A 12,564-nucleotide genomic window follows, 5' to 3' on the forward strand; every position below is an offset into this window, starting at 1 on the left:
AGTGAATTTGGTTCGATTAAGGGTCTATTCGGCGGGTGTTCCCATATCCGACTGGGTATTAGACTGGTAGATAAATTTAATTAAATGTAAATCTGGAATTCTACTTGTTGAAGGTCAGATTTTCCACGGATCGTGTGGATTAATTCTCAGTTATAGTTTGGATAATGAGGTGCCCGATTTTCAGGTTTTATTTTCGTTTTTCTAGTTTTCGCTGTCAACTGATTTGTGATATTGTCTACTTTCCTCCGAAGGAAGTTCTTCGATAAGTGTAAAAAGATAACACTCACGCAATGCAATGTGACTGCGTTTAAATGTTAAAAAGTTAAAAATATTTTCTGATGAATGATTTTATAAATATAAATTTTGCATTTTGATAATTTAATAAAATCTAGTAAGCACATATTTGCTCCTCATTTCAAGTAGTTAGGCTCTCTTCTGAACTCCATCGTTTGGTCAAGAGCGTGACCGGAACTATACCCCCTACGACCTCAGTAGAAGTGGCTAAGCCAACGTGGGGCTTGACGTCACGATAACGATGGAAGTATACCCCCTACGACCTCAGTAAAATTGGCGGCCCAAGCGTGGAGCTCGATGTCCCGATAACGTTGAAATTATACGCGCCAAGACTTCAGTAGAAGTCGCGACCTACAGTGGGGCTTTGATGTCACGATAACGATGAGGGTAATTTATATGCGCCATGACTTCAGTATGAAATGGCGGATCAAACGTTAGACTTTAAGTCACGATAGCGATGAGGTGCCACGATAACAATTAGAGACTAATATCTTGAAAAAAATGTTTTACGATAGGTAATAATGTTGAGGCCTAAGCTACATTATACATAATACTAGCGGATAAGTACTATCGCTGAGCCACAGTTAAACGTATTATGCCCAATGAGAGTGCTAAATATGATCATGTTTAACGAGGAGCATAACTACTTCGTAGATAATAATAACATTCACAATGCATTTTAAGGAAGCCGGTACTTAAGGCTTTATTCAAGCTTAATTCATGCTATGGTAATAAATTTTGGAAGTGGTAAAAATAATTATATTCAAAATTTATGCTTTATCATGTTCATTAATTAATTAGTTCAATGGAAGCAAAACGATTTTGGATATTTATCCAGACTATCTTATTAACTTCGGAATTTTTCTTTTATTAAACCATTTGTAATACAAGCCAAATAAATTAAATTAAAATAATGTAACTATTGAAATGTTTTAGTCTGGTATTGAATTATAATAGTGTTTTTATGCGAAAACGCAGCAGGTAGTGTAATCTTTCCATAGTAGTGTGGAGTATTCTGGTTGCATTAACAGCCAGCGTGTTTCTGTAGTTTCTTGTAGTAAAATGGAAGATCAGGCGGTGACGGATCTCCTATGACAGATGAGGGAGGACATGAAAATCCTGAATTGTAAGATGGAGAACACGAAAGTCCGGAATGCTAGTTTAAATAGTAAGACGAGGGAGGAATGAGAATTTAAGGGGAGATATGAAAATTCAGAGTGAGTATTTGGCGGACAAGTTAGAGGTTAAGGTTAAGGACGCTAGTGATGAGTTACGAGCTAGTTGTAAAAAGTCTAGCGATGATTTAAAGGCTGGATTAAAGGACGCGGTTCAAGAGACGCAGGCTAGCTGCATAGAAATCAAAGAGGAATTTAAGGGTGAGATAGGTAAACTCAATCAGCCTTTTGATGATAGCCAGGTTGAAATTAAGAATGAAATGGATAAACAGTTCGCGGAAGTTCAGGTAAATTTAAATAATGATTTTGACAGGCAATTTTCCAAAATACATGACATTTTGAAAACCGATATGGACAAGCGTTTCGATGAAAGCTAAGATATGTGCGGTAGATTATGTGATAGTCAGGAGGAGAAGAAGAAGGAACTTAACAAACGTTTAATAGAGAGCCAGGTGGCACATAAACAGCTGATCGATAGCCATGTCGAATTTAAGGCCGACATTACCTAACAAGTCGTAGAGATACGGAATTCCTTTAATCAGGAGAAGGGGAAAACGTTAGCCATAGTGGAGGAACAGCGTGAAATTTTATCAGTAGACATTAAGTCATTGGATAGATAGACAGAATCAGTGGGGAACCGGACAGTAAATAAATGTCGAAAACTGAAACCATGGAGTAGAAACTATGGGAAATTAATGAAGAAGCAATTAGAAAACTCCAAGTTGCTAATGAGGATTCTGAAATTTTTATTAAAGAAATCCAAGAAGAATTAGTTGGAATAAGAAATGAACACACCCGGGATTTCAACGATAGGAGTAGTAGTATGGAGCAAGACCTGAGAGAAATCACTTTAGCCCAGGAGGAAACGGATAAGAAGGTTCCTCTTCAGGAATCTTAGCATCACGTATGTATTCCCAGAAATCCTTAAGAAATTCTTTTGGAGTGGTATATGGACCTTCATTAAATTTCTTAGGCTGGTCATCATGTAGACTAATCATGTTGATGACATTCGTAGCCACTGAGCCTTGAGATCGACTGGTCTCAACATTCGAACTCTGACCACTGTTATTTATGTGACTGATATTTGGCAATTGACCACCAAAGTCTGAATTAAGAGCTGTCGGGGTTTGGTTCAATATTTTATCCACCTTTGATTGCATATCAACCACGCTACTTATCTAACTATTGACTTCATTGTTAATGAATCTGACCTGCGTGATGTGTTGGCGTTGTTAACGAACTTACAAGTCAATAATGTCAAATGCCGACTCATATACCGTACGCGTGTAATCGAAGATTAATATAGATAAGGCTAGTCTATATTTTAAGAAAATGGCTAGTCCACTTGTTGGCCTTATACTTCTATTAATATTGTGACTGCGGTTTTGTATGTTAGAAGCAGGGTCACTTGAGAATCTAGTAATTTTTTCTTTTATGCTTTATACCGTTTACGATGGATGTGATAAGGCTATATATCTAGTTGTATGGTACATAAATTATAACGGTTGCCCGCTTACTCCATAATTTTCGAAGATACGCAACCCACCGAACTCGTATATCATAGCCAAATGGAGAGCATTGACAACCAATCTTGATTTTATGCTCGAGAATTTGGATGAAATCATTAGTGCCAATGCTATTTCAATGAAGTAAACAATCACGTATGCTCTAAATGATCTCAGCAGCGAATAACACTACCTCCCCTTTGGACAGGAAGTGCATATTATGAATACGAACAGATGTCATACGTGCCGATTATACACCACGGTTCTCTGTAGCTAAGGAAGCTGAATGACGCACCGTTGCTCTTGAGGAGCCAACGTGCCAGGGAACATGCTGACTTGTCAGGCTGTTACACTTCTCATTTTACGTTTATGCCACTTACAGTGGATGTGAAATGACCACATAACTACTGGCTCAAACGAGCGGTTTTTTGTCCTGAAAAACACCACTGTTATCGGATATTGAACTACATCGTGATGGTCCGTAAGGAGGGAACATGGTACCCTGCATATTCAGTGCAGCTAGTGCTCGAAATGTTGACCAAATTCTTTTATACAAATTTAACACAATGAAAAAAAAATGAAATGGCGTATGGTTTTTAGTGCCGGGAGTGTCCGAGGACAATTTCTTCTCGCCAGATGCAGGTCTTTTGATTTGACTTCCGTAGGCGACTTGCGCGTCGTAATGAGAATGAAATGATGATGAAGACAGCACATACACCCAGACCCCGTGTCAGCGAAATTAACCAATTAAGGTTAAAATAACCGACCCTGCCGGGAATCGAACCCGGGACCCATGCGACCAAAGGCCAGCACGCTAACCATTTAGCCATGGAGCCGGACTTTAACACAATATTGTAAAGACATTCTTGGTCGCTGTGAAGTGTAATCTGTGACATCTTAACATGCCCCGGTGATTACCTGCCGAAAGAACCAGCATTGACAGCCTCCTGTGCATAAGTTACCTGCCTTAAGTGACCCAATTGGAAGAAGTCAAGTGACGTATAATTGGGTAATGTGACTGGCCAGGGAATCGGTACTCCCATTCTTATCCATTTATCAGGATGTGAAGCACGAAGATGGTTCCGGACGACTACTGGTCCGTGAGGTGGAGCCCCATCTTGTTAACAGTAATCGTGCAGAGGCATGTTCTCCAGCAACTGTGCGAGTTAATTATTAAAGAAAGGAATGCAGCGTGCGATGCAGCACCAAACCTTGACTCCCCAGTGCACTTGAAATGGGGATTTTCCCTGCTCCAATTGCGAATTTATGTGAAAACAGGACACTTGACGAAGTACGTCTTTATCTTTGGTCACTCTGCTTAATGTCCATTGACAAAACGTCACACGAACATCCAGCTATCGTCCACGGACCTAATGGCGTAATTGCAGATGGGAACAGTGAAATTTTTTGATATGCAATATTCGCATAGCGGACGACCAGCTGACGGCGGCTTGTCGTGCTACTGTCCGTGTTATTCCGGATAGCGTCCAAAATTACGTCTTAAAACGGACTAGACGGTTTAGGAGCATTTCTAATAAGAGGTACACTCCCACCTGTCCCAGTTGATAGCAATCGTCGTTCAAGATTTCGGAACATATCGGTAGTCGATAATCTTCTATTAGAAAGCCGCTCGCGGTACAGGCGTTGGTTGCTACTCGAATGCCTTCTGCCTAGATTCCGCATAAATTACCAACATATCAACGTACTCGTCTCTGGAATACATCGTGAGTGAATGAATAAGTCCTGTGATGTGACTTGGTAAGCGTGGATAATCATTGTGTCCCCTTTAAAAAGAGGCTTTCAAAATTGCTCGGGGTTGGATTCAAACCACTACACTACCGATACTCAGATACCACAGGCGACTGGAATATCACTGACTAAGCCCAAAGAAAGACAAACTACACGATACTCGCTATAAGTATTGTCGTATACTATGACTCTTCCACATCGAAAATTAATGCCCATTCCAGATGGTTCAGTCATTGTTAACGGCGTTCATTTAATTTTCTTACATTACTCCATGTGACGTAACCTACTAATTCGATCGTAGTACGGGTACATGTGCTATTTCAAGGAACAATAAATCGCATGTTTGTATAAGAGGCCATCAAAATTTTCCGTTCGACGGCCGTACAGTCCTCAATTGGAAGGCCATTCAGGCAAAATCGCCGTGATCATTGAGGCACTCTTTCCACCGACGCACCACGTTGAAGATCCCCGTGTGGTAAAACACCTTGTCCTGCTGCGTGAAGGATCCATACCCGCCTGCTGCACATCTTCGTTCGACAGGAAGCGTCGACCCTTCAAGGCCTTTTTGAGGGGACCGATAATCCCATTCGGAGGGATCACGACTCTCGGCCTCATCCACCACCCGATTGTTGTTGTCCGAAATGGATGAAGCTGGCCTACCAAATCGACCGGAGTCTTGTGTCGATGCGCGACCCGCAAGTAACTTGGTGCACTATTCCACAACGGTGGTCTTCAACAGACATGCTGCTATATACACAGTCTTCATTCTCCGATGGTTGTCCACCGGTGTTTGTTCTTCAGCAGCCAAGATGAAAATAACAGCACGTTGGTCTTGTTTGGACGCATTTGGTAATAACGCTGAGTCCACATGGCCGCATTTAATGCACGCACCTCGGTACGATACGACTGCCACACAAATCCCTTACCCTACAAGTATTTGCTTATATACCTGCATCGGCGTCGCGCTACGTTGCATGTCCGCTGCAGCAACGCCCTCAAATGGAAACATTTTTATCACGCCTTATACAATGGTCCGTTGGATTGGGGGGTGGAATTGTTAATAATCGTTCTTTCTGTACTAGTTCGATAGCTCATTTATATCGCTGACACACAGGCAGGATGAAGGCAATATCGACCTTAGGAAGGAATGTGTAATATTTTATTTGGTTTCTTAAAACTAAATAATAAGGAGAGAACGAGATATCCGGTATAAAGTAAAGTATATATTAACGACAAATTAGTTATCTGATATACCATTTCTCTGAAAAGGGATTCCCTAACGAGCTAGTAAGTCTACGGAGGTGATCCGCTCTCACTTAACCAGTCTCGAATGTCAACCAACCTTGTAGAGCTGCTACTGAACAACAAGGGCTGATGAGTTGGCTGCCTAATAAATGACACTTCCTAGTGATTGTACGCTGGATAAGACCGGTAATTCTATCAGAAGCTATGTTATGATTCGTTCAATCCTGAAGTAATGAACAATATGAAAATATTTCGAATAATATAAGATTTTGTCATAAACTTCCATTCATTTCTTTTCTTTCAGTGATGTACGTTTCTATTCCAGATTTTAGTTAAGAATCCAGAGTTTTTAGGGCTGGTTCGAGTGTAACTAGTTGCGATGAAGGAGAGGTATTCTTTGGAAAATCAAAGAGAAGGTCTTTACTGTTATGTACGTGGCAAACAAAAAGAGCAATGTAGGCCACTTCCATTATTATTAGAGTAATCGAGCCAGAGACAGTTTAATGTTTAATAACTCCCGGCTTGCGTGAAACAATAGTATGTGGATGAGAGACAAATTGATAACTCAATCGCACAACCTGAATACCGATGCGCTCGAGTGCGATACGGTACAGGGACGACAGGAGTGTGTGGGATAGGACAGGAGCTGATTGAAGTCCTGCCTGTTGAGAGGCTTTGGAGTGAAGAGAGGTAGCACGATTTCCAGCTGCGAAGCGGGGAAAACAATTGCATTTAGTGTGTCATGTTCATCACAATAGACACACGGCTCGTGGGATTTGTGTCACCTACTGAAGCTTCCCAAAATTGCTTAATTGAATAACACGAATTGCATAACACAAACTTCTAGGGACAGATGGTGGAAGCATGCTCATTTTTGGAATTCTAGCGCTATGAGTATATTATCGTCTATTTGACATGCACAACCATTCATGAACTGAAGACTGGCTCTATGATGATAATTAAAAAATACCTCGTTTCAGATAGAGTACACCTGACACACACTTTTCCTTACATTCGCGTGATGGTCGAAACTTTTGGGGAATATCGCTTGTATCATTCGGGATATCAATAAAAGTGGTTTTCGTTAAATACAACAATTAGGGATACTTTCACTTTCATTTTGTGTTGAACGATTCCACTACTTATCCAAGGGTAGTGATTGTGGGAAGGTACGTTCAAGTCTTGTCAGTAGTGAGTAACTCTAATGATAACCTTTGTAACCACAAATGAAAATTAATGTGAGCTATGACCTCATATCACCTACCACCATACATGTAGACGTAATTCTCTGCGAAGGAAGAAGGCATTAAATCAGATCTTTATTATATAACGTTATAACTCTCAGCGCTTACCTGCAAGCAAACCCCTCTACACTGCTCACGTCTTTCTCAGAGCTTCCTAAAGTTTCACGGCCCTTATAGGCCTAATTGAATCTCACAGACTGAGCCTAACAATAATCATCTTGGCCTCCTGCTATATATTTTACACTCCATTATCGAATTCATTATCCTTAAGCAAGCTTAAGTGTTTGTAACGTATTTTGGCGACGATGGGATAAGAAAGAACTAGGAATCAGGAGAAAGTGACTGCGACCTTAACAAAGCTAGAGCCCCCGCAATAGCTTGGATGGAAACTAGAAAGTAATGGAATTCTATCTTCAGAGATGCCGACATTGGGGTTCGCACCCACTGTCTCCACAATTCAAGCTCACAGCCAAGTCACTCAAACCGCATGGTCAACTTGCTGGGTAGATTATTCTCCTTGACAACTGATTACACCACCACCAAAGCCAATTTATACGTACAACTTCACCCGTTATATTTTTTCGTAACTCGTCCTTCACCGCGAACCATGCTGCCATTGCTCCTACCTGTTCGAACAAAAGTCATTCTCGCTACATTCATGGCTGTTGCTTCTAACTTTCGGAAATTATATTCTTAGTCAAACCAGCTGTCCCTCCACCACAGCAAATTTGGTCGGAAAAAAACCGATGAAAAATAATTTCTTCCGAAAATTAACTTCTTTCTAACAGAATGCCGTTCATCACAAGTGTGAGCTCAGTAGATCTGCTGCATCTGATCCCGGAAAAATACACATTCATAATACTTTAAATAATCCACCACTTAGAGTTCCGCATTTCTCACCCGGTATTCAGTCATCTCGGGTTTCTTCTTTACTGTCACCACTTAATTTTTTGAAATGTTAATTGCTGCACTACCTTTCAAGCCCTTAAATATTAGATTGCTGGCTTTCCAAGCTGACTTTCATTAAGATAGAAGCTTAGCCACCTATTCAACCACTCTTCTGTCTAGTCCAATATTACGCTAGATTCATCAGTAATCTCCAATGACAATCATGAGGCTACTGGACTGAACCAAAGTGTGGTTTAATGGGTGCCAAAACTTGTAGAAAATAGAACTAAGACAATTACAGTAAGTGAAGTGTTATCTGATCCTGTAATGAATAAGAGGGGGTCGCCCAGGCCAGATTTATTGCAGCTTTATTATATACGTAAATGTTATAAGTAAAAAACTGAAATCACAGGTAAGGTTATTTGCGGGTGATATTATACGGTATATAGCAGGAATGTGAGCGATTGCAGGGGTCTTAAACTATGTTGTGAGATGTAGAGCGAATGACAGTATGATGGTAAAAGGGATGAAGTGTCAAGTTATAAGCTTCACCAAGAGGAAAATTCCTCTCATATTTCAATTACAGTGTTGATGGTGTGATAAAATTTCACGGGGATCACTTTAAGTACTTAGGTGTAAGGAATGATCTTCATTGCAATAATCACCTAAACGAGGTTGTTAAAGAAAGATCACTTCACATGGTTATTAGTGTATTTAGGGTTAGTAGTAAGGATGTAAAGGAGAGGGCGTATAAGTGTCTGGTAAAGCCCCAGTTAGGGTATGGTTCCAGTGTATAGAACACACACCAAGATTACTTGATACGTTATTTGGGAATCATCCAAAGGAAAACATCACTATTTATTCGGGATGATTTCCGACAAAGGAGTAATCTTACGAAAATGTTGCAAATTTTGGTCTGGGAAGACTTGGGAGTAAGGAGACGAGATGCTCGACTATGTCGTATGTTTCGAGTAGTCAGTGGAGGGATGGCGTGGAATGACATTAGTAGACCAATAAACTTAGCAGAGCTTTTAAAAGAAGGAAGGTTAAGTTGGAATTTAAGAGACAAAAGTGGGGCAAATATTCATTTACAGGAAGAGGAGCAATGGATTGGAATATATAATCAAGGGAAATGTTTGATAAATTTCCAAGTTCATTGAAAATATTTAAGAAATATTTAGGTAAGCAATTGATAGATATCTCCCATCTGGGCGACAGCCCCAAATGCAGATCATCGATTGATTGATTGATTGATTGATTAATTGATTGATTGATTGATTGATTGATTGATTGGTTGATTGATTGATTGATTGATTGATTGATTGATTGATTAATTGATTGATTGATTGATTGATTGATTGATTGATTGATTGATTGATTGGTTGATTGATTGATTGATTGATTGATTGATTGATTGATTGATTGATTGATTGATTGATTGATTGATTGATTGATTGATTGATTGATTGATTGATCGATTGATTGATTGATTGAAGACATAGTCGTCGGCATAGACCAAATTGTTTACTGTATTTTCATAACTGTATCTCTCCAAATCATTTTATACCTCTCCATAAACGACCAATGTATACTATGAACAACGAACGTGTAAAGGTGAGTAAGTTTTCTACGTAGTTTGCGTCATGTAGATGTTTGCTTGTATTCGGGTGTTAGTGGTTTCGATCTTCACCGTTGACAGCCCAGAGGATGTTTAATCCTTGGTTTGTCGATGTTCACACCAGGGAAATGTTGGGGCTGTACTTTAATTAAGGCCATGCTCACTTCCTTCCCAGTCCTAACCTTCTTCTATCCCATCGTCGCCGTAAGATTCTCTGTGTCGGTTAGACGTAAAACAAATAGGAACAAAGAGCTCGTAACTATCTTGAATAAAAAAGTCTTTCTACTATTAATATTGTCATTTTCATCATCAATACCTTTGATGACTTGTAAACAAATATTCGTTATCTCAATAATTTCCCAGCATGGCTGTCATCTCTTCCCTTGGTACTCTGTCAAATGCCTTCTCTAGATCTTCGAAACATAAATATAACTGCCTACTTTTCTCGGAGCATTTTTCATTTACTCGACCCGTACTGAAAATATAGTCCTCACCGCCTCGCTGTGTTCGAAACATACTGGTTTTCATCTAAATTACTCATCACCTTCGACTACACCTTTTTTCCAAATGATTTTTATGAGGGGACTGTGAGAAAATAAATAACAGTATAATTTGATTACTTGTTTTTGGAAGCTGGTCATCGCTAATTTTAGGCCTAGATCTCTTATTTGCAGTGTTAACATTTCCAATTCCATTATCATCAACATGATCTACAACTGCTTCGTTATATTTGTCACTTTCGTCCACTTCTGAGTTTGGTTCATTTACATCTGTATAATTGATAGTGGGTAATTTAATATTACGTGGTAATACGACCGTCAGCGATCTTAAAGCCTCCTTTGGTATTTCCAAGTGTCAAGATGGGGAGCTACCAGCCAGCCTGCAGACACGTGAAGACCACGGCTTCTATTGCCCATTTTGTTAGGTGTCTCCGTACATTATCTAGAAGGCGAAACTAGAACACTGGTATTCTGACCATACCCCGAAGGTACAAGAACTGCATCACCAAGTATATAAAAGCAGGCTTGCCTCGAAGATTGGGTGCTATTTTGTTGTTATGTTGTGCAATTGTGGTGCGTGAAGAGTAGTCAGTTACAGTGTGAGCAGAGAGTTTAGTTTATGGAACGGTCACGCGAATTTATTGTGCGCACTATTGCCTTGTCTTGTCTGGAGTCAAGCCAATCGTACAACCGTCAAGCGTTGTGACAGCAACAGCCGTGTGTTCGAAATCAACTACATGAAACTGCTGCGTAATGTGACTGTACCGCGTGCGAATCGAAGTTACATTTGAAACTGGTCAATCAAGATTACGGGAGGATCGCCCTTTCCAGGTAACGACTGTCAGCCGAAGACGTGCTATGAGGATAACAAACGTTAGTACATAGCCGTTAATTCAGGAAGTGTTTACATTTATTGTCGAGTATAATTGTATATGTGTGCACTGATACGATCATCAAAGATTAAGTTACTTTAATCAAACAGACAGCGTTCTATCCGTAACAGTAATTTTAATCTGCAACTTTTTCTTGAGAACTGAAGTAAAATCTAAAAACCAGATTTCAAATTTCTCCAAAAGCTCAGCAGTTTTTCGTAATTGCATGAGCGTCCAATCAGTGGCATTAGTTTCAATCAGTAATCATTGATCTGGATTTTGAACTGTCAGCCGTGTGGCAAATTCACTAACAGTTGTTTACCTAGACTTTTACTGAATGCTTTCAATGAACTTGGAAAGTGATCGACATTTCCATTCCCTGAATTCCTTTTCCTCTTCCGATCACCTCAGGTAGAGTAAAAGTGGCCTAACGTGTAAAAGAGGAAATCCTGCTTAACTACAGAACAAATAATCCCCGTTGGGAAGAAATTACATAAAACACTGTATTCTCCTGATCTAATAATGAAAATGAAAAATGAACACCTACAACCTGTTTTCCAGTCGTTGACCGAGTCAGGGATGTAATGATGAATCATATATAGGCTATTAGTACGATGGGGTCACCACTCCCAAAGTGATTTATTAATGACTGATAGATACTATGAAATGAGAACGGAGAGTGTTGCTGGAATGAAATATGACAGGGAAAACCGGAGTACCCGGACAGAAATTTGTCCCTTCTCGGCGTTGTCCAGCACAATTCTCCCATGGAGTGACCGGGATTTGAACCACGGTATCCAGCGTTGAAAGGTGGACGCGCTGCCGTCTGAGCCACGGAGGCTTCCCTGATCTAATAATGACAGTGTGAAATATTGTAACTAGAACTACCTCCATTCGCTGATAATATAAACGAAATTTTGCAAACTTTACAAAAAAGTGGAAAAATATAGAAACACAAACAACCCTTTACTGTTCATTGCTAACATCTGGTGTCGAAAGCCAACAGGTGGAGACTTTTAAAACATCAGTTACTATGAGAAGCAGTGTCGTATCCTGGCTATTCGCATGCTCGCAAGTGAATACCCTCTTTGTTAGCATGCATGGCATTTTTTAAAGAACATTCAGGAATATGTATGTTCAGTCCGTCATCGATGCCGCTGGTGAAATCCTCAACAGCTCTGCCATCAGCTGTCATAGATGACCTAAGCATCACTGAAGAGGCGCACTAGGGAAATGAGGAGTGATTTAGTTTCCCGTTGCTTTCCTCAATTCAGGAATATACAAGTTTCACAATTTTCCAAATTGCGCGCGCTCTCCACCCGTTTCTCTTGCCACCCCTCACCAGCATGTTGTTTCCTGGCAGAATTGCAATGTCGCATTGACGTGAGCTGTCCTGTGAGTTTGTGGAAACAAAACTGCTAGAGGTGAGCAGGGGGTAAGGCAGTCCTTAAAGGGGTTTTGGAGACAAGATTAT

The sequence above is a fragment of the Anabrus simplex genome, chromosome 2, assembly GCF_040414725.1.
Source record: "Anabrus simplex isolate iqAnaSimp1 chromosome 2, ASM4041472v1, whole genome shotgun sequence".
Taxonomy (NCBI): domain Eukaryota; kingdom Metazoa; phylum Arthropoda; class Insecta; order Orthoptera; family Tettigoniidae; genus Anabrus; species Anabrus simplex.